The sequence below is a fragment of the Amblyomma maculatum genome, chromosome 5 (genome assembly GCF_055883805.1).
Source record: "Amblyomma maculatum isolate TAMU_Amacu chromosome 5, ASM5588380v1, whole genome shotgun sequence".
In the NCBI taxonomy this organism is placed as follows: Eukaryota; Metazoa; Arthropoda; class Arachnida; order Ixodida; family Ixodidae; genus Amblyomma; species Amblyomma maculatum.
In genome coordinates this window covers 44664746-44690558 of record NC_139348.1, presented here as the reverse complement: position 1 = coordinate 44690558, position 25813 = coordinate 44664746, and the positions used below count along the sequence as shown (strand labels likewise).

General features: G+C 46.2%; 1 long non-coding RNA gene across 1 annotated transcript; it reads left to right on the top strand.

The window, feature by feature from the left end:
* Positions 1-1234: 1234 nt before the first annotated feature.
* LOC146188213 (uncharacterized) lies at positions 1235-22730 on the top strand. Its single transcript, XR_014707180.1, has 3 exons — positions 1235-1365; positions 2797-2860; positions 22254-22730. It is a non-coding gene; the product is annotated as an uncharacterized LOC146188213 (long non-coding RNA).
* The last annotated feature ends 3083 nt before the right edge of the window (positions 22731-25813 follow it).

Here is a 25813-nt window from a genome sequence, read left to right as displayed (position 1 = left end):
TGCCGAGCTTGAGCAGCTCTAGTTCATGCTGTTTTCGTCCACAAAAAAAAAATAATAATTCTGTGATTTGGTAGCAGAGGTTGTTGCTGCTGTCGGACGGCGCCCTACAAGCCCAATTGCGGCTTTGGCGCGTCCGCGTCCTGTATTGTTTCTTTGAAGTGAATAAAGTATTATTATTATTATTATTATTGTTAAAAAAAATCAAACATACCGCGATAACTTAGGACTGTATAATAATGATTGTTATGTGGGACACGGTAGTATATATAGGTGATTTAAAAGTCTTCGTGGGCCAGGCACAGGGTTGAATATGTACGCTAGCTTACTGCATGACATATTGATGGCCTACATTAAGCGACTACAAGTATGCACAATGGGAGCCGCAAGTGGAAACGTAGGTTTAAATCCTGAAATCCTTCAGCGTCCGCAGAAGTAATAAACGAGCCAACTAAGCACAAAGTAACCTTGCCATGTCAGCACAGGCGGCACGGCTTAGCATTTGTTTCTGTATCATGATCACTGAACCATAAGTTCAAGTGCGAAAAATATGTACCGTTCAATTTAGCATGACCATATGTGGCATGACCCCGGAAGAAGACTGCAGCTATGAAATTAGGAGACGCCTGCTTCTGGGAAACAGAGCCATGGCTAGCCTTGAGCGCCTAGTAAAGAGCAAAGACATTAGTCTGCCAACCAAGATCCGTATAACTCGTGTTATGGTCTTTCCAGTTGTGATGTATGGATGCGAAAATTGGACTGTGAAGAAGGTTGTCCGCTGAAGAATTGACGCGTTTGAATTTTGGTGCTGGCGGAGACTCTTGAGAGTTCCTTGGACTGCCAGAAGATCAAATCAGTCGATATTGTCGACCATAAACCCTGACTGCTCATTGGGGGGTCAAATTCTAAAGTTAAAGCTCAGCTACTTTGGCCATCTGATAAGAAGAGAGGAGCCGCTGGAGAAAGATTTGATGTTGGGAAAGGTTGAGGGCCACCGGAGAAGGCGTAGGCAGCGAACGCGATGGTTAGATGGCATCCTCGAGGCGCTGCAGATGAAGTTCTGTGATGTTTGGAAGATAGTGATAGACCGGAAAGCGTGGCGTGATATGATCAATAGGGTCACGAAGAGTCGGACACGACTGAACGACTAAACAACTGAACTGATATTTCTTAATAAGCAGTCATTATATTCCGCTTTTCTTTTCTAAATGTGCTTGCTTGCACTGTTATTGATTTCAGGGTGTCCTATATTCAACTGCATTGTGACAGCAGGATCAATTGAGACGAAAACTTGATAAACATTGGTATGCGTCGCTACAAGGCTCTTGTGATCACTACCCTGTTAGGAATCGTTCTCCTCGTACATTGGTAAGTGTTCGAGCTAAATTTCCTAATCGATGGTTAGCCATAGCAATTTGCTTTCATGTAGAACTGAGTGACGCATAAGGCCCCCAGTTATTTCTAGTTTTGGTAAGTTAGTATATATTTGTTTGTGCCTTTCACATATATAACTCCTAAAAACAAAGCAGGTGGAAAAGGGACAGATTCTTCTTTAAACGGCTATGTTAGAAACATTGTTTTCTTTTATGACTCACTCTTCTAAGAAGGTTCTTGCTTCAAGCAGTGTTAATTGAAATAGATAGATAAAACACTGAGTGCTGATGCTACACAGTGCTACATTGAGTGCTACACAGTGAAGATAAAAAGTAGATTATACTGACGTGGATAGCTGTTTTGTAGCCTGATGGCTCTTATTTAGAAGGGCAGTGCGGTTGACAGTACATGGGTTGAGGACACTTAGAAAGGGGTGGACTTCAACCGAAGTGTTTACTTTCCTGTAAGTGCAGTGCTCTTATGTCCTCAGTGTTGTCTACAGGCATCCGTTATTATGCGCAAAGTCCGGGCACCACGGAAGCTCATGGTCTAATATTGAATGTTTTCAGCTCGAGTAAATGTGTGAGCTGCTTTCGAACAGAGTAGCGAATTTGGGAAGATCATGTTAGAGTAGTGGTCGTTAAGGTACGCTCGATGAACATATGTTCTTAAGTGTGGCGCAAAATGTGCAGTGATCTATTGTCAGCAAGTCGCTGCATCTGTAAAGAGAATTTCAGCTTGCTCCAAACTTGCATGCCATTCGTTCGAACTAAAGCAGAGTACAAGTTTATTCCACATTCAGTGTAAGAGCGCTGATATTACGTATCGTGAAGTGCATGGGCACTTTTATATACATCTATAAGCCAGGTGATTCGCAGGCATCCAGTACTTGGCAAATCGTGCAAGCGGTGTCGGAAAAGCGCTTGCCAGAAATGTCGAGCAGTTGATTCTTTTTCACGAAGCAGCTGGGGCTCGGCGCCAATATTTAACGTCCTCAGACCCTGTAGTTTTGCGCAGAGACATGATTATAGACTTCGAAAGAGAAAGTAAAGCTGAAGCAACAAAGTTTACCTTCTTGCCTCACGTTTTTGTTTTGTGATGGATCGGTGTCAAGGAATCCACGTCTGCAAATGGTTTGGCGGCTCAGTCATTCAGAACGTGGCAATGCTGTTTCCTAGAACAGCAGCTTGAGAGACAACTGTAGTGAAATAAATTGAAACCATAATAAGCCTTGAGACATGTGAACCTTTTCCTGCGTACCGCATCAGTCATATTTTACCTTTCATGTGCAAAGGTTTACTGCGCAGTCCTGTTGTCAGCGTGCTTGAAAGGAAAATGGAAATAAAATTTAAAGGTCCAAGTTTTCGTCATCAGCAAACAATTTAAGTATTTGTATCTAAACGCTGTTCAAAATTCCCTTTCTAGCGGAGACGCCTGTGGACAGAGGCCGCCACTGCCAGCAGAATTCACAAAGTGCCATAAGGACATAGTAAGAGCATGTGTTCTTTTTGCCAATTCACAAAATTTGGCATGAAGCCGGGCAGAGTATTTGGCACTGAGAGTTGTGACTCGAGAATTATTCATTTATTACGCGCGTTTGTTATAAATATTTGTCAGAGAGCGTGTTCTTTTCGCAGTGTCAGCGTTGACTGGCTAAATTTGTGAGGTAGATTTAAAACCTTATTTTGTGAAGCTAGCACGTGTTTTCGCTCAAGTAATTTGCCCATTTCAGCATAGTAGATGGTTCGCATGCATTATCAGACAGATCTCTTACTATGTAATACATGTTTACGGACCCCTATTAAACTAAGGTGCGAAATTTTACCGAATACCATGCGCCACAAATATGTCTTCGCCATCGTGAGTCATTCAGAACTGTGAGTATGTTTTTCACCTATTCGAAATGATTGTTTCGACTTGGATATATTTCTTGCCTAGGGATTTATCTGTGTTGGCTTTTCTGTGCAGTGTATGCTAAAATCATTATTACGATTACTGCCGTCAATCTTTCATCCGGAAATTTATTAGTAACTGCGAGTGGAAATTGTACGGTATGAAATGCAAAACAATATATTTAGCTATCTTTTATATGGTGGGAACAACTATCAGATCATACGACGAAGACGTGATGTGCCTGAACATGAGAATAAGCATTTGCTGGTAAGCCAAAAGAGAACCATTACACGTTAATATACGTTACAAAAACATTCCCAACGAATGAGAGTAGCAAAATCCGCCCTCCCGATTTATTTCACCCAATTTGCGTAGAACGCGAGCATCTCAGTAGATCGGTTTAATTGGTTCTTGTCGGACGGCATGACAGCGATAAACGTACTCTGATGCAGACGCCTGGTGTATCGAAAAACTAAGAACATTACACCGCCTAATCTACGAAAATGCACAGAGCATCTTACATATTTAAAGGATGGGTCAGGTGGTTTACTCTAGGGTGCAGCAAAAGAGTTTATAAGTCACAAGCCTGAAATAATGTCTAGCTGTTAAACTCCTCGTTATATGGATACCAAACTGGGTAATTTAGTTTCAAGGTCGATTTCTTCTACTGGAATGGAATTAAAGCCTACGGACAGGCATTCTTCGATTGTGCAGGGTCGCAGAATAGCCCAATAAGGCATGGAAGTTTTTTTCTCTTGTCAGTGTGTCTAACGGATGAGAGCCTTATTAATGTTGCATGAATGTTTTGCTTTTGCAGTAACCAATGTTTTACTCAGCTCTTCACAGCTTCACTTTAATTTGAGCTGCGAAGGCACGTTAAAGTGATCGTAGCTCGTAACAATAGAAATTCAGTATTATTGTCACAAAAACAATAAAACTGTACATAAGATCTGGTGCCCAAATTGCTATATCGTCGTTAATCTTTCCCTTTGCAAACTTTATGGAAAGACGCGGTGGCGTAGAGAGAGAATATCCACCTCGCGTGCATGTGACGGCACTTTCTCTTTAAATGGAAAGAAATCCTAGTGTCCATGGAATTATATAAACAGACCCATGGTGGGGCTACATCCCGCTGAATACCTTCGTAAACACACCCCTAGAGAGAAAAGGATTTATTCACATTTTTGTAGTAATTCGCCACAACCTCCTTGTGAACACTGCAGCAAACTCTCGGCTCACAGAGAACAGATGCTGCACAGAAACGTCGTACGCTGGCTTTGAGACCTGTCGAGCAGCGGAGAGTGACAAGAATGTCTCGCTCCAGGCAGACCTGCATTGGAAACCTACAATAACAATCTTTAATGCTAGACATCTAGCTACTACGGCTTCTTTAGCAGGCCTCTGCGAAGAATTATCAGACGTGAAATGTGATATCATCGGGCATAGTGAGGTTAGAAGGCAAATGAGGAGTATACTGTACTCAAAAATCTTATAGTAGCGCGAAAAAACACACACAAGACAGGGTACAGGACTAGCGCTCGTCCTGTACCCTGTCTTGTGTGTGTTTTTTCGCGCTACTATAAGATGTCTGAAGTTCTGCACCAACTAGGCCGACAACACATCTTACTGTACTCAAAAGCGAGCATGTATTTTTTAAAGAGGTATTTTGTTATCCAGGACGATAGTCAGTATTAGAATAATAAGCGTATAGCTGGTAACGCATTCAATATTATGAGCTTGGCAGTCATCGTAATTAAGCTTAATAAGTGGTATAAACTGAAGGTTGTACAGGCCTACGCACCTACATGTAGTCATGATGACCAGGCAGTTGAAGGCTTCTACGAAGATCTAGAATCGGCAATGAGAAAAGTAAAGACGCAGTATACCGTACTAATGGGCGACTTCAATGCCAAGGTAAGCAAAAATCACGCTTCAGACCATGCTGTGGGCGAATATTGCATTGACTGTAGCATTAAAGAAGACATCTGGTCTAGTTGGTGCTTTTGATTAAGTGGGTGCAACATAGCAACTGCCGTGCAACAGACAAGCAGCAGCAGGAGAAGGCAGCCAACAGGACTGCTCGGCAATGGAATATCGTTCTTGAGTGCAGGAACAGCAGAGGGAATCGTGTTCAGAGGAGGCGATATTTTGTTATTACTTCTTCAGCAACGTAAGAGTCAGATGCGGACTTAAAGAGCCTAATAGGGAGAAAAAAACGAAAATCACACCATACCGTGCCTTACCTCGGTCAGTGCGCACAATTTAGAGGTAATAGGAAAACTGCAATTCAGTGACCACATGATAGTAATGTCAAGATATAGTCTAGGTTTGAGGGGAAAACAGACAAGAATATAAATCAAATTTCGCCAACAAATTAGCATTGAGAAAAATTCACGACTTTGGTGCAGGAAATAAATTCTGTTTTAACCGAAAAAGACCACCTTATTTTCTTCACAGGGTGCAGCTTCTCGGCACAAAGGGAGATAACACACTCTCTTACGCGAGCAATTCCTTCAGATACTGCAAGTTAAGAAGAGAGAATTCTGGCCACTGAATCCACTAAGGACATCTCCCTATTTGCTGAGCTAGCTGAAAACGTCCTAGAACGTTTACAGAAACTCTCGATACGTTACCAACATGAGTTCTAACAATATCACCATATCTGCGCATTCACCCCTAATCCTTTCCCATCTGGAGCAGTCGACCCCGTTAGCATATGTAGATCAGCTTTTCCGATACTCGAGCAGCTGATCGCAAGCTCATCGTCTCAGGCTACCGAGGATCTCCATGTCACCACTGACGGCGTCCTTCATTCCCCTCCGGTTAATAAGAGTCATCTCGGCAATCGCTCTGTTGGCACCGCTGATTTTGTGCCATTTCCCGCTACTGCGGGTAGCAAAATAGCCAGCCCCTCTCTATGGACAACAAGCTGTAAAGGCGTCAAACTTTGCCGCCTTTCATAAGTAACTATCAAGGCGACCGACACCTCATTCCTGATTGACAGTGGCACACTTCAGTGTCCTATCTGCTGCGAATCTTGAGCATACTTTGCGTAGTTTGAGCCCTCCTAAGAGACGCACTCTCACCTTTCGAGAAACTGTCTCTCACCGTCTTTATCTTTAAGAAGTGGTGGTGGTAGCGTTCAGCAGATTGCAACTACATTTCACAAAATATGACAATAGGCATCAGGAGGAAGGTCATTTGCGGCAATGGCTCTTTAACGAACACAGGCAACAGGCCGCTCTCTGACAACACACTTCAGAGAAATATCTTAACGCATTTTAAATGCTTTCAAGTTGCGTCATAAATATGGTGATTTCCATTAGCAGGGAAGGTGAGATGGATCCTCTACGAATAGAACGCCTTCAGCACTAGTCCTGCTTTTTTCATGTAGTTTGCTACATCGATATAAAAAAGCAAATCCTTACTCTTCCACGCTATTTGGGACAATATCTTTCAATGAGAAGAAAAGTATACGGTGTAGTTTCCCCGTCGGTCCTCTCCATGGCTTAGCGCATAAAAAGGAAGGCGTTTTCTTACAAGCTTGAAGCTTTCCTGCTAGGAACTGTCCCCAACAATTTGTCCCTACACATCTGGTGTTCCGTCTACGGAGACATCGAAAACAGATGTCATCGGGCTCCCCTTGTATGTTTCGAAGGGTTTCGCTAAACATACATTGGAGACGGGTTTTCGCACTATATAGGTACGGGGGCCATAATATATCCAGTTAACCCAGTCTTCATTATCCAGCACAACTTGAAATATAGTATCACCCAGTTAACAGCGCATAAGTCCCTCAATTCTTCGTTATATGAGACCCCCTCCTTGGAAGCACAGTCACAGTGCTTGCTACGGCGAGAGAGGAAAAAGCTGCTGGTAAGGCTTGATATGGGTCACATGGACAATACCAGGGCGGTGGCGGGTGTGACAAGGAGGCGGGTACCTATGGTGTGATCTTGCAACATCTGTCACTTAGCGAATAGGGCGGTAAGGCCCTTTGTACAGTGCAAGAGCTTTTCACTTAGGCCAACACGACGGAGCGGCAGCCATAGAAAAACAAGACAACCATGCGCATACTGGACGACAAGATGGTGGCTGACATAACGGCTCTTAGCTTCCTCTTAAAGTCCACTGCTGGTAATTGTACTGGCGGCGTCAGTTCGCACAATCGTATCTTGGGTGCAACTGCTGACGGCATCGGGAGCAGGGGAGACCGTGTGGAAGGAAAGCACTGGATTTTACCCGAAAATAAGACAGAAAGGAGAGTATCCAGCGGTGTCGTGACGGGTGACGTTATATATATTTTTTAAATACTGTAAGCCTTCTTCAGGCTCATACAGGAATGAGTCAAGTCAATCGTACATAGCAACAGTACAAACAAAAAGGAACACAATGGAACTGAAAATCCCCGACAGTCAAATAACATCGCTTTCATTAACGAAAAAAGTTCAACTTTTTTGAAAAAGGCGTCAGGATTAGCAATGTTGACAATTTCATTCTGTAACGCATTCCGCATTACGTTTGTCTTAGGAAAAACGAATTATTAAACGTGTCACAACGCGCCCTGAGTGGTCTAATACAATAATTATGGTTACCGTGGGTGGAGTGACGCTGGGGTGTTTTCAGGTAGTCCTCCTTATCTATGTTCACAAAAGGTAAGTTCACATCCCAATCGCGGTGATTATCTGACGTACATTGAGAGCATTTCCGTGAGCGTGCGGTTGAAGCTTTCTGTGAGATCATTAGTCTAGGGGTGGTAAGCTGTACTGAATTTGTGATGGGCAGAGCATGAATGAAGAATTTCGTTTACCACTCTTGCCGCGCAGCAGGGGCCGCGGCCGGTTATTAGTTGTCAGGGAGTGCCATGGTATTTTATGACGTAACTGAGCAGGAAGTCGGCGACATTTGTCGCACAGCTTGCTGGTATGGCTCGGGTAATGGTATAGCGCGTTGCATATTAAGTCGCAACAGCCATCCATTTGTTTCCTGATAAAGAAAAGAAAACTTTCCGAGCAGGTCAACATCAACGCACGAAAATGGAGCGGACGGGATGATAATATGTTGAAGAGTTCCGGAGGGAAGTATATAGGGCTTCTTCATGCGTTGACAGAGCTCGCAACCTGCTATTTAGGGCCGCACAGATCAGTAAAGTCCAGGCCCGAAGCAACGTCGACGTGGTTGTCATCGGTACGAGTAACACACAGATGGCCAGCTGTGGATGCATCATGCAGCTGTTCTAGAATGATGTAGCCAAAGTGGTAAGGTTCAACTAAAAAGACCTCTGAGCCATCCGGGCGCAGATTGCGGCAGATGAGTATATCCCCTTGGAGCAAAAACTGGGCGACAGAGGGATGTTCTGGGTTCGTGGTGAGCTGGTCGATGATTCTGGCAAGGGAGACATCCGAGCTCGGTTCATGGGCGATATTGGAGAAATCTGAAATCGATATTAGAGAAGTCAGATATCGGCCGTAGTAGAGAAATCGGCAGTTGTCAACTCGGCACTGGAAAGAATGAGAAGAATCAGCTGGGTAGTGGGACGAACACTGCACCACGATGATGTTGACTGGATTTATAAGTTATCGAGAAGGTTTGCTGCTGTAGCCGCAACGCCCAGCATCCAAGACGGCCAGTAGGGTCTTTAAGAGACGAAAACCCACAAAGCAAGTGGTAGTCTGTAACGCTAAAATGTATAGCAAATAAGTATTGACGAAATTCGACAATGTTCCACGCAAGTGCAAAACATTCGCTCTCGGTAATCGAATAATTTCATTCGGGATCAGATAGGAGACGATTTGCATAAGCGGTAACTTTGTAGTGACCACTTTGTCTTTGAGAAAGGATTGCTCTAACGCCATGACCACTTGCGTTTGTGCGAAGTTCTGTCGGAGCGGACGAGTAGAAATGGGATAAAACTGGTGGTGCGGTGAATGCGACAATAAGTGCTGAGAAAGCGTCCGCTTGGTCTTGGTCCCAGCAGAACAACGTGCTCTTTTTCAGCCGGTTGATGAGAGGACGGGCGATGACAGCAAAGTCTGGCACAAACCGACAAACATATGAGCGCAAACTGATGAAGATTCGGACGGCGAGAGCAGAACTAGGAGCTGGGAATGACCTGTTTGCGCGGATTTCGTCTTGGTCTGCTTGACGCCGTCAGCATTAACCAGGTGGCCCAAATCTCAATTTTGCGGTGACCGAAACGGAAGTTTTGGCGTTGAGCTGAGGCCCAGCTTGTCGGACAGTTGCGAGAATTGTAGAACGGCGATCGAGGTGGCTTTTTCGAACGTGGACGAAAAAGCAGTAACACCGTCTAAATAACACAAGCAAATTGTCCAGTCGAAGTCTCGGAGACGAGTTCATCATTTGTTCGAAGGTCGCAGGAGCATTACAAAAGCCGAAAGGCATCAGCTCGAACTGTTAGAGGACATCAGGTGTGATGAAGGCTGTATTATCTCGGTCGCGTTCATCCACGATTATCTGACAGTAGCCCGAATGTAGATCAATAGATGAAACGTTCTTGGCTCCGTGTAAGCGGCCGATGAGCATGGTCTATTCGAGAGAGAGGATAGACATCTTTGTTATTTTGTTGAGGCAGCGTTATTCCCCGCAGAAACGCCATTGTTGTCTTTCTTTTCATGAGTACTACAGGAGATGGCTATGGGCTACTCGTAGGGTAGTTGATGTCATTGGCCAGCCTCTTATCGACAACGCTTTATATTATCTGGCGTTCTGATTGGGACACACTATATGGGCGCTGGTGGACAGGACTGGTGTAACCGGAGTCTATGCTGTGAGTAACGGCGGTTGTCTTAGTGGACTGCGACGAATTTCGAATGTGTAACTGTAAGTAAACAGAAACGTATGCAGACCTTATGCGAGATCGTGTGGTAGATCTGTCGCTATCATCCCAGTGATAATACTGAAGCTGCGCTAGGCAGGGGCAGTAGGAACATCAGACGGAGAGTCAGGCTTGAGAACCGAGACTGCATTCACTCACTGAAGTTAGTTCAGCAAGTTCTACGCCTTAAGGGAGAACCTAGCTGTGGCAATATACTGAGGTTGAGAACAGGCAGAGTGGCTTGAATTCGACGGACATGGACGATGAGGTGTGGGAGTTCAACATTACATTGCAGAATGGCATAGGTGACAGGGCAGGCAAGATAGTCTCCGTCAGTAACGCTGGCTAAGGCATGAAGGGATATAGCTGATAGATTCCGGTGGCAGGCGACAGAATTTGGAAGAGCGAAGACAAGATGGACTTGATAAGTCCTCAGAGCAGCTAGGCAAGTCGAGGCGCAGAAGACCAGCAGAACAGTCAATGAACGCGGAATGAGAAGATAAGAATTCGAGCCAGAGAATTGCTCCTTAAGGATAGTTGTGCAGAGCGATAAAAAGAACAGAAGTATGCTGATCGGCACCACTTACACAGGCAGTACACATGCCGGCTACAGCAGCACAACTGCCGTTCGTCACACGTACGTTGGACGTTGCGGCTGGAGTCGTTACTTTTCTAAGCGAAGGCGAAAAGAGGAACTCATAACAGATATCTGGAGAGGATTTGCAGTCCGTGTCGAGAAAGCAGCATCACCTCCAGGAACTGCATTTCCTAGTTTCCAGCGAAGCGGCCGGTGTAGGAAGACCTGCGGCGAGGAACAAGAGAGCGGGGACGATGGTGTTGGGGGATCGCGAGCGACTTCTGGTTGGTGCGGGAGGGACTTGCTCGGGTGTTGAGACGTAAAACGCGGTGCATAAGAGCGTGGTGGGTAATAGCCGTACCGATTGTAGAAGAAGCAGGGCGGTGAGTGCCAACGGCTTGAGGTACAGCAGTGGCGGGAGATATGTCTAATACGATGACACAAAAAACATATGGGGTGATCGTCAGGAGTGCGCCATTCCGCATGATGTCGGGAGCCGTATCGGGGGTAGAAACTATTCCGGGAAAAGGTGGAGGCAACAACAGGAGGTTACGGAATAGTGCGGTATTCGTCCACGGTGTGACCTGTGGAGGTCGTCATGTTGGCAACCTCTTAGCGGACGGCTTCTTCGATCGAGGAAACGGTAGCAGCCGAGTTACAAGGTAATGCAGGAAAAATGGGGACCACAGGTGCAAGTGCCACTACTTCTTGGCGCAAAAAGTTATCGGGTAAAGTTATCCGTTGCAGACGGCTGTCTTAAAGTCGCAGAATCAGCACAGGTGGCACTAGCAATAGTGTTTCACAGTCGATCAAAGCGGGGAGATATTCGACGAAGGTTAGCTTGTTCGAGGAGCCGAAAGGTATTTAAGATGGTATCGACGGTTGCAGACTTTAAACAGTAGACGATTGAAGGCATCTTCGGCAATACATTTGGGGATGTAGCCGATTTTGTCTTCTTCAGTCATGTCCGTGTCACTCTTGCTGCACAAAGCGAGAACATCTTGTATATTGCTACGAAGATGACGAAGTGGGCAGTGGTGCCGGGCGGAGCGCTCGCGCCAGGCCCGCTGGCCATTAAAGCATATTTCATCGTCATGTCATCACGTCGTTCTGTTTCTGTTGTGTCGCCGTGTTCCATCGCTTGTCATGCCCCCACGTAACATTTGGTTGGAGGTGCGGTTCATCCCCATCCTCGCTGTGCGTATGCCGGGTCCATCCGCCGAGAGCCCGTGGAGATCGCCGCCCAGCTTTACCCCAGCCCTTTGTGACAGACCCGACGAGCCGCTCTCCCCAGCCCCGTCCCCAGCCCTGACCACAACATACGACGACCAGGGAGAGCCCAAAACCGACCCGACCGACCCCACGACGAAGCGACCTCACGACCACTAGAACGAAGACAGCACCCCCGCCCAAGCCGTTCGGCGTGTCCAAGAGCCTTGGCCTTCGGCAAACGATGAAGGTTGGACCTGATGCTCCGGGGCAAGCATTCATCGCATCTTCCCATTCATTGTGGTGTCCAGCGTTTTATGTCCTTATTGTGTGTCTGTGTTCATCGTCGCTTCATGCATTGGACTTCTAGCAATCGATCAGGACGATCGCTCGGTGGCCCCGGGCAATGCTACGAAGATGACGAAGCGGGCAGTGGTGCGGGGCGGAGCGCTCGCGCCGGGCCCGCTGGCCATTAAAGTATATTTCATCGTCATGTGATCACGTCGTTCTGTTTCTGTTGTGTCGTCGTGTTCCATCGCTTGTCATGCCACCACGTAACAATATGTACGTTTTGTTGCCTATTTGCGTCATGACGCCAGGTCTTTTTTGGCGGCGAGCTGGTTCCCAATGGGCTTACCAAACAGGTCATCTATATTTTGCTTACAAACTTCCCATGAAGTTCGTTCTTGCTCGTGTGTTGTGTGCCACTTGCGCGCCGGCCAGACAGAAACTAGATCAGGTTGGCTACCAACTAAATGGAACATTACCGATTATTTGCGGTGGCGTGGTCATACAGGTTGAGCCAGTCGTCTACGTCGAAGTTGGCGTCAGTGCCACAGAATGGGCCAGGGTCGCAAGGCTGGTCAGAAACGATGAATTTCGGGGCGTCGGTAGGTCCTGTGTCGGCGGTAGTGGATATGTGGATGGGTCCAATGTGGCCAACGCTGTGAAGGTCCAGCGTGGGGTAGAGGGATTGAAGTGCCGCCTCCTCCAAAATATTATGTGGGCCTTGATATGCCAGCTAACCCAGTCTGCATTACCAGCACAATCCCTCAATTCTTCGTCGAAATAGGTTCATATATAATGATCTTTTTAGAATGCTTCTGTTGGCAATTACTGCAGCCTCGATTAAGTCCGCGTACAAAACATCCTTTCGTTCGTTGTTAAAAGCGTCTGCCATGGAGGATTTTCCTGAACTCAATGACGATTCTAGCATTGGAATTTTGCCTGGTGTGCTCCTGTGCATGTATTGTTTCCTGATGTCCTCTGGTGCATGTCTGGTAAGCTCAGTTGAAATCCTTAGGCAAGGAATAAAATCAGGAGGCGTGATGGGTCAGCGCCGCTTTGATACCTTTAGTAGCGGTCGTTTGAAAGTTTTACAGTGGCATTTCGCCACCTCGGGAAGAGCAAGTTAAACAGTAGTTTAAAGGGATCGTGGGAATGTGCGCGAGAGTTATGGCAAAGTGGTGGTCTTCAGACAAACAATAAAGCAGGTTCATGTCAAACGTTACCTATGTGAGGAACGTATACCTCATTTGAAATATTTAAGAAATGCGCCATTTAGACTATTACCCCTTCAGCAGCCAAATTCTGCGAGTTGCAAGGATAGTGTCAGGGAACAGAAAATTATGCGGTTCGGCCTTTTGCGCTCACATTGCTCGCGTTGTATTTCAGGAGCATTTTAGGCAAAAAAGGTATGCTTCAGGCGCGGACATCTGAATCAGCTTTTTGTACTCTTTAACGCAAGGAATAAGCCATTTGTACTCAAAAAACCAATAATAAACGTATTGTCAACCCGCATTTCTAACACATATATATATATATATATATATATATATATATATATATATATATATATATATATATATATATATATATATATATGTGTGTGTTAGAAATGCGGGTTGACAATACGTTTATTATTGGTTTTTTGAGTACAAATGGCTTATTCCTTGCGTTAAAGAGTACAAAAAGCTGATTCAGATGTCCGCGCCTGAAGCATACCTTTTTTGCCTAAAATGCTCCTGAAATACAACGCGAGCAATGTGAGCGCAAAAGGCCGAACCGCATAATTTTCTGTTCCCTGACACTATCCTTGCAACTCGCAGAATTTGGCTGCTGAAGGGGTAATAGTCTAAATGGCGCATTTGTGTCCACGATTACCTAAAAAAATGTGGCATTTGCCTCAAATTTGATCTCTAATCATCAGCCTCAGTGTCACTTCTGGTATGATCTCAATGTGGCAGACCCTCAACCCATACAAATAATTTTTTTTGCTATATTGTGTTTTTTGAAAACGAAATTAATACAGCCGTTTTGCTAATGGCCCAATTACATTATTTCTGACAATCATTTTCATTGCATGATAAATGGGTGAAGCATAGAAAAAACCCAATTTTACCCCCTGAATAGAAATATTGTTGCATGGCGAAAAGCAAGATAACGGCACAACATGGTGACATGATGAAGGATGATTTAATGGCCGGCTTAGCGGGAACGCTTCTCTTGCGCCACTGCCGATCTTCTTCGCAACACTTTCCGGGGCCACCGAGCGATCGTCCCGATCGGTTCATTCAAGTCGATGATGATGTGATTGTGTTGATGTTCAAGAAAAAATAAAATAGTATGATGAGCTTGCCACCATGATGACAATGACCGCGGTGATGATTGGGTGATTCGCCTCCCCTGGAGCTCTTCAGTCATACGCCCCCCCCCCCCCCCCCAGCATCTATGGGACCGATGGCTCGAGGTTGCGTCGGGCGGCTGGGCAGGGCGGGGGTTGCGTGTTCCGGTATTTCGGTTCTACAGGTCCGTCGGGTCTTTGTTCTGATCCGGTCTCCGGTCAGTTCATGCGTGCGCCTTGTATTCAGATTCGGGCTGGGGACTGCGCGGCGGTAGTTGGTTGAGTTAGGGTTATGATTGGCCAAATTCGAATGCATGTGAATAGTGGCGGTCATTAAACAAAACTGCGTCTAAGTTGCCGACAACTTCGACGAATCGTGATCATTAAGATTAGAGTCTCTGCAATATAAGGCCTAGTTGGATGAGGAAGTTCCTTTCAGAGACGTTTTATGCTGGCGCAGGCGCATATTGTCACGTAGTTGTGACAAGGCCGTTCACACCAAAAGAAGACACAGGTTTGATGGTACTGAAATTAACTCTTTATTGGGCTGACTTGCGCCCGCAAAAGAACAAAGCAACTCGGCGGCGGCGATAGCAACAAACGTGCTCGTAGATTGTCGAACAAAGAATGCCCGTCGCACTCGTCAACGCTCAACTTAAACGCTGCTCAGAACAATCTAGATAACGTCGCAAACTGCTAGTAGCACAACCTGAAACATTATAGAAACATACGCATTTGATTTGAATTTTCCAGACAGATCTCGGCGCATCGTTCGCGACAAAGAAAATGGTAACGCGTCTTATCGCGACAACGAACATGAACAAACACGCGATACAGAATTGATGCGCGGGCCAGGATCACAGTGATAAGACCGCATGCCGGCGGGTGTTAAAAAAACAAGTATAGTTTTAAAGGTTTCACGGCATTACTCCCCCTTAAGAAACATCGCCTCGATGTTCTAAAATAAGCAAAGCAACTTAAATAGAAACGTTACAAAGTTTAAACAGAACGGATTCTTTAACGCGCGTGATAAGTCTTCAGACGAACAACATGTACGATTTCTGGGCGCGCAGGTCGCCGTTGTGATGCTGTCGTACCATCAGGAATGATTTCATAGTCCAGTGGTACGATGCGGCGATTGATTTTGTACGGCCCAAAGTATTGACGCAACAACTTTTCACTTAGTTGGCGACGGCGAATTGGTGTCCAGACCCACACTTGGTCTCCTGGATTGTATTCAGCGTGGCGTCATCGTAGGTTGTATCGCCGGCTGTCGGTGCGCTGTTGGTCTTTAATACGCAGCTGTGCGAGTCGTCGGGTTTCCGGTGTAATGAATGCAGTCTTCTCTCGATCTCTTTCGTCGACCTCAATTTGCCAATGTCCGCTCTTCAGATCCATCGATGAGAATTACCTTGCATTACAGAGCCGGTCCAGAGTCGTCGATGCGGGGAAGCGGGTAGACATCCTTCCTTGTTATGTCATTCAAGCGGTGGTAATCAACGCAGAAGCGAAGTGTGCCATCTTTCTTCTTCCCCAAAACTACTGGTGCCGCCCAGGGGCTGTTCTATGGCTGAATTACGTCATCACGCAGCATTTCCTCAACTTCATCGCGAATAGCCTGACGTTCTCGCGGCGATACACGATAAGGGCTTTGGCGCTGAGGTCGGGCGTGTTCGTCCGTTATAATGCGGTGCTTGGCCAGTGGTGTTTGTCGTACAGCCGAGCGCGATTTGAAGGTTATCGCACGAGCGTCGACCGGGTACATGAACAGCGCCATGGCCCAGAATTCTCTGCCGAGGCGAGGAAGGTATCAAGTCAGCTTCCCTCACTCTTTTTGCTGTTCCTTTAGTAGCCGTCACTCCCTGCTGGGACATCACTTACATTTTTTTTTTCGTTTGGTTCTACGAACAGGCAGTTATCGTTGTGAGCACGACGTATTCTTCGGTATTATCTGAAATTGGACACTTTATCGCAACAAATGGAAAGCTTAGAATAGAGAGAAGGGGTGGTGAGTATGTCGCGGGGGTGATGGTTGTTGCATGGAACAGCGAACGAGGGAGAGGAGAGTGCGAAATCATGATTTTTCCTGTTCCAAACCCGGCCACCAGGTGCCTGGAGTGCAAGGCTGGTCGACGCTCGCGCGATAACCTTCAAATCGCGCTCGACTGTACCTTCGATGATGACGAGAAGCACTTTCTGTAGCTTCAAAGAAGACTGAGAATCTGGTCTTTCCTGCTGTGGGTCAATGCCGGGTTGATGTGAAATGTGGGCTGACAGAATTGGTCCGGTGCGTCTTCTAGTGGTTGGTCGTGGAGGGAGAATACGTCTTTGAGGTTCGCTAATTCGTCGAGAAAAGCTGTCGTCGTGCCCTTGTTGAGATGCTGGTATTTTTGGGTGAAGTTTGTTACCAGCACCTGAGCTTGTCCTCTCCGGAATTTCGTGATGCCTCTTGCGATGCGGACACCTCGTTCCAAGAGCAATTCGATATTTCTTTCGACGGTGCCTTCAGCGGTTTCGATGTCTGAGCTACCTACGCATACTGGGACGCTTGATCGGGGCGGCACGGCCAATTCGCCGTCGAGGACGTTTAGAGCGGCGTGTTTCGTCGAAGTCGTCGTAGCAGGTATGACTTTGTCTGCAGAGAGCTTGATGAGCTTGGATCGGAGGTCGATGATAGCCCTATGTTCATTTATGAAGTCCGTGCCTAAAATCACGTCTCGGGAGCGCTGCTGCAAGACCACAAAGCTGGTAGGGTAAGTACGCCCATTTATGGTTATTCTTTAGTGCATCGTCCCGATGGAGTCATCAGGTTGCCACCTGCGGTGCGAATCAGCAGGACATCCCAAGCGGCTGTAACTTTCCAGAGTTAAGAGGCTAACGGTCCCTGATGACTGAATAGTCAGCTCCGGTGTCTACTGGGACAGTGACTCTGCGACCATCGACATCAACTTCAAGGTCGCTTATTCGCGTCCTCGCATTGCACGTGGGCCTTGGTGTCCGAACTGGGCTCCGTCGTTTCCTTGGGTCATGGTCGGGGCATACAGTTGTTATTTCGCTGGGAAGCGGTGTGAGTTTGCACTCTGGTCGTGTTGTAGTCGATGTCGTCATGTGGAGCAGCAATGAAATGGTTGTGTCGTAGTTAGTGGTCGTCGGCGGCGGAGGGTCTTCATCTTTTCGCCGTTGAGCAACCTCATCACCAAAGGTTGCTGCCTTTAGTTTCCCCTACGGGGGCTAGGAGACCGTCGTTGCAGGTAACTGCTGCCCGGCGACGCAAATCGGGCCGTGTACGGTGATGGAAAGCGCCACAGATGCCTTGGCGACGAGTGCTCTCCGCTGCGCAGGAAGGCGTTGACTTCCTGTGGTCGCTTGCCAGGACGGGGTCGTGGGGCGTCGACAGCGAAACCACGGAGGCCGATCCGCCTGTACGGGCAGTGACGGAGGATGAGGATGTGGCCATCCTCACCGCAGTGGAAGCATACTGTCTGTTGTTCGCAGTCGTCCAGGCGTCACACTTCTTAGGGCTTGGGGACATTTGTAGCCTTATCGGGCAGGGGCCAAGGGGCGGCTTTCGGGGGCAGGATGGTAGCGACGAGGGCTTGGGAGGTCGCGTCGGGGTGCAGGACGACGTAATGCAGCAGCATAGTTCATCGCTGCTGATTCATGCACTGCAGCCGTCGGAGTCGTTGCTTGAGGAAAGCCCAGTGCCTGCTGGACTTCTTGACGTACGACGTCCGCGAGCGTCGCACCTGGGGTGCTTGTGATGATGCAGCAATCGGCGGAGCTCCTTTCACACAATCTCCTGGATAAGGTCCCGATGATACTCTCAGCTTGCAGATGTGCTGGGGTAGTGGCTCGAATTCTCCGGTTGAAGTGGTCGCTCGTAGTGGCGCATCCGGTTGCCCAACGTCACCTCTATGGTAGACGCTTCCGTTTCAAATTCCGCCACAGTTCTTGACGCACAAGACCTGCAAAAAGCGACTCTTTAACTCTACGCATTAGAAATTTGACTCTCTCACCTTCGGTCATGTTAGGCTCGGCGTGGCGAAATAGGCGCTTCATCTCCTCAACGTACGCCAGGAAAAGCTCGTTAGGGATTTGTAGTCTTGACTGAAGGAGGGCCTGGGCTCTTTCCTTGCGGAAGACGCATGAAAAGGCAGTTAAAAACGAGTCCTTGAAAATCTCCCAATCCTTCATAGCTGCCGCATGATTTTCGAACCAAACTCGGGCATGTTCTCGAAGAACAAAGTAGAGTTGCTTAAGTTTCGCGGCGTCGTTCCAGCCGTTGAATTCTGCCACACGGTCAAAAAGGTCCATCCAGTCTGCAACATCTTCACTGGGCAGTCCTTGGAAGATGGGGGGCTCCCTGGGCTGCACGAAGACGACTAGTGCTGTTGACTGGGCCATTTTTAAGTTGATGCCTTCCGGAGTCGAACGGGGTCAGGCAGCGGACCGTGTTTGGGTTGTAGGCCTTGGAGTCGGCGGCTGGCTTGGTGACCTATAGGCTGGTCGTCCAGGGTGGCAGGAACAAGGCTGAGGTCTTCTCTTGAAGGATCAAGGGCAGCACCTCCACCAGATGTCACATAGTGGTGACAAGGCTGTAGACACCAAAAGAAGACACAGGCTTGATCGTACTGCAATTAGCCTTTTATTGGGCGGACGTGCGTTTGCAAAAGAACTTAGGATCTCGGCGGCGATAGCAACAAATGTGCTCGTCGATCGTCGAACAAAGAACGCCCGTCTAACTCGTCAGCGCTCAATTTAAAGGCTGTTTAGAACAATCTAGATAACGTCGATAACTGCTACTAGCACAACCTGGAATATTGTAGAAACATACGTAAGTGATCGGAATTTTCGAGACAGATCTCGGCGCTTCGTTCGCGACAAAGAAAATGATAACGCGTCGTATCGCGACAACGAGCATGAACAAACACGGGATGCAGAATTGATGCACGTGGCAGGATCACAGTGATAAGCCCGCATGCTGCCGGCTGTTAAAAAACAACAAATACAGTTTTGAAGGTTTCGCTGCAATATGGGGACATGATGAAAGATGATTAAATGGCCGGTCTAGAGCGAGGGCTCCTCTCGCGCCACTGCCGATCTTCTTTTTCGCAACAACATAAAAAACAATATAATGAACTCCACTCCCCACCCCTCATCCCATCTCCCTATCCCCCCTGCGCGAAGAGTGCCGCCACGACATTAGGCCGACATAACCCGCGTCCGGTATCCCCTCCCTAAGAATACCCCACTGCACCTAGAAGGAGAAGAAAAAAAAGGGATACTTTCAGATAAATTGAAACTGAACAGTCTGATGCGAGCGCTGGAATTTATACATTTTACCAAGTTGTTCGTCAAAACGCTAAATCCCGCCTGTAAAATAATAATTGTTATATCCCCTTCGTTTTAGAAAGGAACTTCAAAGCGAAAAGATGGAGAGGTGAGGAGAGGTGGGGCTTGATGAGGCTATATTCGTTCTGTCGAGGATGGTTCATTTATTACATAAGTTTTGTTGGGCATTGATAACGAAAAATGCTAGGCGTAACGTTAAGAAATGGAACGCGGGCAGCGTGAAACAGACAAATAACTTGATTTAATGACATTCTTGTGGAAGTCAAGAAGTGGCAATCAAGAAGAAGAGAGTATACACGATGGTCACCAACCGTGACAAAATGAAGCGCAGGAAATTATAGCAGGAATTGGCAGATATTTGTGTGGCTGGAGGAGGTTAATGTGAATGTGAGGCTAAAGTTTCAGCATTTGAATTGTTGCACCAATGTCGATAAAATTTTCAGCGATGGCTTTTATTGGATTCTTCATCACCTTAGCACAAATAGAATAAATCTTCTAGCAATGATAATGAGTAATTAAGTGAGTCAGCGTAGGAAAGTTATCATATCAAAAGTAATGAAGATGTATTACCCGCTAGTCCTTAGATATAGTCTATGTAGTTCGGTGTGCAGGCTTAAGTCAAATGCGGGCTCTTTATTCCAGTTTTAAAAAAATCTGAACCCTAAGAACGAACTTCATTTTTTGTGGTCATTATAACACATATTTGATAAATTTTATATTAAAGAGCGATTAGAAATTCAAATTCACATACCTTGTTTCCATTAAACTTTATTCCAGAAACCACATTGAAAGCAGCCTTTGCCGAAAGAGTTTGAAAATGGTAGTTTTCTTTACGGTTGTGACCTTGCAAAAAGTGCGAACTGAGAAAAATGAGTTCAAAGATTTCAGAGCATGCTATTCATATTTATGGCATAATTTAATACATCTTAATAATCTGGTGTATACAATGGACCGTCCATTTGAGCACGACACTACTCCGTGATGATTGTTGCGAATTGCCTCTTTTTTTTCAGCTTGGAAGCTGTCTAGTGCCCTTGTCTGCGCCGTGAAATTCTTTCCTTGGTTGCTTGCTGGTCATTCCTCTTCGCCTAGGCTTCATTTTCTACTGCCAGCTTGTCGAGCAAATCGGTTAGAAAGGCTCCCAGTGGTGCGATAAGCAGCGTTCAAAGATTACGTGCTGCGTTTTAGACATTCAAAACTTCTATTCTGGTTTAATAAGCAAGCCTCCATTGCCAAGTTCTAAAAGTTGCTTTTTTTTCAGTTCGTTTGCTTTAATGGTATTTCGTAGTTTTGAGAGTAGGTCCTTTTTTCCTCGAGAGCTCGAGAACAAGCATTCTAACTTGGGGATGCACTGCGCGTTCAGTTTCTTGGCAGCTATGCGGCGGCGTCTTGAGATTAGCGTTCATAGGCGCTTTCGATGGTAAGCGTATTCTATCTCACAAAAAATCCTATTTTAATTTTTCTGCAGAGCAGATGACTACCAAATTTAGTGAGAAGTTTCTTTAGTAAATGCGTAATTAAAAGAAAAAAATTTAAAAAACGCTTTCTTTTTTTTATGGAAATTGTGACTTTAGACCCGTATCCCTCCCTTAGCAAAGAAGTCTGCTAATGTCAAGTGGATGCGGCTAGCACCGTACCAGGCTAATTGAAGAATAATGGGAACGCCTTTTGGCACCCCATGGGTATAGTCTGGATGATGATGGCAATGATAACACCACCCGCGATGTGTCAGCCATGTCCAATTCTGGTACAGAAACGCAGAGAAAAGTGGCGAAAAAATAATTGTTAAATGAACGAACTCTCCGCGAAAGGACGAATATTGTTTGGAACTGAGTCAGTAAGGAAACGAATTTATTTTGCCTATAAATAGAAGATAAATTGCATACGAATCATGTATATGCATCAACAGTCAGAGTTTGTCGCGTAAATGGGTAACGGGCAATGCACGTTTCCTTACGCTTCCACGTATTGTCCACCGTCCCATGAATGATCTTGGAGATGGATTTGAAACTAAGAGGATAGAGCATATTTTGGGATGGTGCTATTTTAAGAAACAAAGCTTTCACGATTTTGATATCACTAATACTTCTTTCGGGCGTCAATATAGAACACGCATGAAGCTGCTATTTTCGGAAGCTTCGTATTTCTACCTAAATTTTCATAATTTGTGCGGGGAAATTATAATATGTACGTGCTTTCATGCATCTTGCTCTGTCAAGCCGAGATGCAATACCATGTTTTAAGTATTATCCTCCTATAGCAAAGATTTTCAGTGCTATGTTTGAAATCAAGACCTAAAGTTCGAGAGTGTACTTAGAACAAGTATTTTGCATATCACATCACCTTGTTAATTCAGATGTCACATAAAAGAAACCGGTTTCTGTTTCTTACAGGGATGCTCAAACAACAACCCTTGCAGCCTCCCATGTGACCACTGCTTTGACTACCAGAGCACGCTATGTTCTGGGTTCTGTGTTCAGCGGAGGTGGATAATTAAGCGCAAGCCCATAAAAGGATAACCATTTTTCGTCGGAATAAGTCAAAGTACTGCCTTTTGCTTATAATATTTTAACTGAAATGAGGAATATATTTGATCTTGTACCGTCACCGGCATGTGACATGTGTGAACTGGAGTCACTTGCAAATATGCGAGCATGGTAAAAAGCAGTCAATTACTGATCATGTTAAGGGAAGTGCAACAAAACTAACTGTTCTGATGTGAAAGGCATGGTTTACATTGGCATATTGAAAACAAGACATGCCTCATCTGGATATCACGACGCGGATTTTCGGTTTTAGACTAAATAGGCAATGTTGCATTTGTTGTGTCGGTGTGCACACCACCTGGCTTATCACAGAGGCAAATAAAACTTACATCATTTCTAATTTCGCATCTGTCTATTATTAATCCAATACTTTCTGCTGGTACTCACGGCTGGCAAGATGCTATCAAACCCCGGGAGACTTTTCTCTCGATGAAGTGTAAACATCACGGTTTGACTGGCACTGTTACATGACTCTATGCACAACAAAGAGGAAACGATCTTGTAAACACATGATTCTGAAGCATGACAAACAGTAATGCCTGCTGGGAATTATTGTTTGTGATTTCAGTCAAACATCATCAGAGGAGCCATGCCTTAGACTTTTCAAATCCTTTCGTTCTTCATAAGCGAATGTTGTATTGTCGTCATGTAATCCCCGGAAATTCGAGACCATAACTTTGAAATACAGCAGTAATATTAGCTAGAATATTAGTTTGGGCCTGTTGGTCAGAATGCATGATAATAAGAGGCTGCGCGAAGAAGCAAGGACAAATCTAAGGCAACAGTCCTATTTTCTTGTGTTCGGTCATGTGTGTTCGCGCTGCCTCTTATTATTAGACATATTAGCCTTGATTCAAAGTTTAGAGGAACACCCAAGGTAGAATAATAATAACAATTGTAATAAGGAAATTGTTACTCACTGGTATCAACTTAAGGGCAGTCATATGGTTATAAATTCAAGGTGTGCCGCTTCCATAGAAACTTCGTAGCTAAAGAAAAATTTGTCTTCGTCCGAGGCTCGAACCCGGGACCGTCAGCTATACGGGCAAACCCCTCTACAAACAGATCTAACCAAGGTGGTTAGCTGATGGTACGGCGAGAGTAAACTAGAAATGGATATGTGTTTATTCAGTTCATAGAAAACCGTCAAGGTGTATAGCTTTTCTTTGTAGCTGAATGGCTGCGCTTGGGCGGATACCACTGATTAAGCATTCCATTATTCTGGGCTTAACGATTTACCAATAGGGATAAGCAACTGCCTGGCTTTCTCAACCAAAAAAGCGAGCAATTCAGACTATGGGTTTAATTAGAAGGATTGCGCCTAAACGGGTGGCGCTAGCTCGTCAGTGGCACGCCAGTTGGTGAGGACGGTCCTGCAGCCACGTATTGTTTATCAAGACCACTTCCAGCATCTTACAAGAATACACTAGGATCACCTTGAAGCCGTAAATCGAAAAGCTATGAGGACCTTTACATGCCTTTCACGACTCATACCGGTCGTAGCGTTACAAAAGAATGCGCAGCTCAACACCATCGATGAGCTCGTGCAGCAGCGCCGTGATGCTCGCAGGCTTAATACCACTCTATCACATTCCATGCAAGCACTGAGGGCTTATGCAACGTCACGCAATATTCTTCAGCCACCTGCGCCAGTTGTCCCTCCCTGGAAGTTTGTACAGTTAGGCAACAACAACCTAAGTGGTATCCGCAGACCAACGTCAGCCAACCGGCATCGTCACTTTGCCAGAGATGTGAAGAACAATATACTAACCTGTGTCAAGGGTTCATCGTAGTTTATGTGAATGCAAGCATACAAGGCTGTGAAGCAAAAGCAGCAATCTACTGTCAATTGAGACCTAGCCTGAATCAGTCATCTACTTTTCAACTTTCCGAACCCCATACGTCTTTCTGCGCTGAGCTCTTGGCTGTACAGGAGGCACTGTGTTCCATGGCTACCATAACCATGCTCCCTGCAGCCCACGCTGTCACCTGCACTGACGCGCTAAAAGCAGTACGTTTGCCCCGACGTGTCCGTCGTTGCCTAGATATGCCAAGACATCCACCAGCTTGCCGTGCATCCCTCAATCAGTGCGTATTGAGTGGGTCCCACGCAACCTGCTGCCTTCCCGAAGTCAGATTTAGCGACCCGCCTCCCCTACCAAGACCCATCAATGCCACGGCTCCTTGAAGTGGACGAAGCAGCCCTCCTTTTATCAACAAAGGAACACCCCCAGCGCCACACACGTGCTCTTATCCCTCCATGTACGGTATCCCTCCCCCGCGGTTTCACCCGGGCAGAAGAGGTTGCGCTTGGGAGGATCTAGGTCGGTATTGCCCTCACACCAGCTGTCACTAGGACGGGGTCTCACTTCCGACGCCTATATCCCAGCCCAAAGTCTCGGATCTGTAAAAACGAAAGTGTTGAAGCCGACACTCACCCCTTGTGGGAATGCCCAGCACTGAAACCGACACGAATCTGGCCCCTGATAATAGCTGGCCTTGCAGCAAGCAGTCCTGCCTCCGACGTCGCTTGGACGCAGGGCCCTCATCATCGCTCACTCCTGGACTTCATAAAATCAGCCAACCTTTTTAAATTCATTGAATCATTTATTCATTCTTCATCTTATACCATACCCTACTGATGGCCTAAGGTAATAAATATTTTTGCAAACAAATCACTCCAATATTATTTATTACGCTTGCGAAACATTGCTGCAAGGATATTAATCTGAGCTGTTCCTCGCACGCCGATTTATCTTTGTGAAACGTCTCCATCCCTCTTACTGAGTGCTTCGTACCTTGCCGAAATCAGGCGCATGGCGGCACTGCTTCCGTGAGGCGATACATTTTTGCCCGTGACGAACCAGGCGTCCCTCGTTGAAAGCAGTGTATTGCGAAGTTCAGTTATGCCATTTTATTTCGCAGCGTTTTGAGTGCTGAACTGGCGAAGTATGGGAAAACGTCTTTTTTAGTGAGCCATTTTATGTGTTGAATGATTCCGAGAGCTTCATGCATGGAGGGCTGCGGATATGGCTACAGCAGCAAAGAAGCCAATACGTAGCTTTGATAGATGCGCGCTATTCTCCAAAATGAAGTGTATATTTAAGCCACCGCTGAAACGATCGTCTTTATTACAGGAAAACAGGGTACTTTGCCCGCGATCTTCAAAACAGGGGTGCGCAATGATGATAAGTATGTATACAGGTGAAAGATGGAAAAGTGGACCGCGCTCACACAAACTCCCCCTGGAAAAAAGTGGTCACTGCGATCGCTGTTGATATGAATGGGGGCGAGCATAGGGCGTCATGCGCGACGTCATCGACCTCTTCTGACCGTCGATGCCGATCGGCGACTGAGTAAAAGGGCTGCATTATTATACACTGTACGAGCAGGTGAAGTCAGCTTTA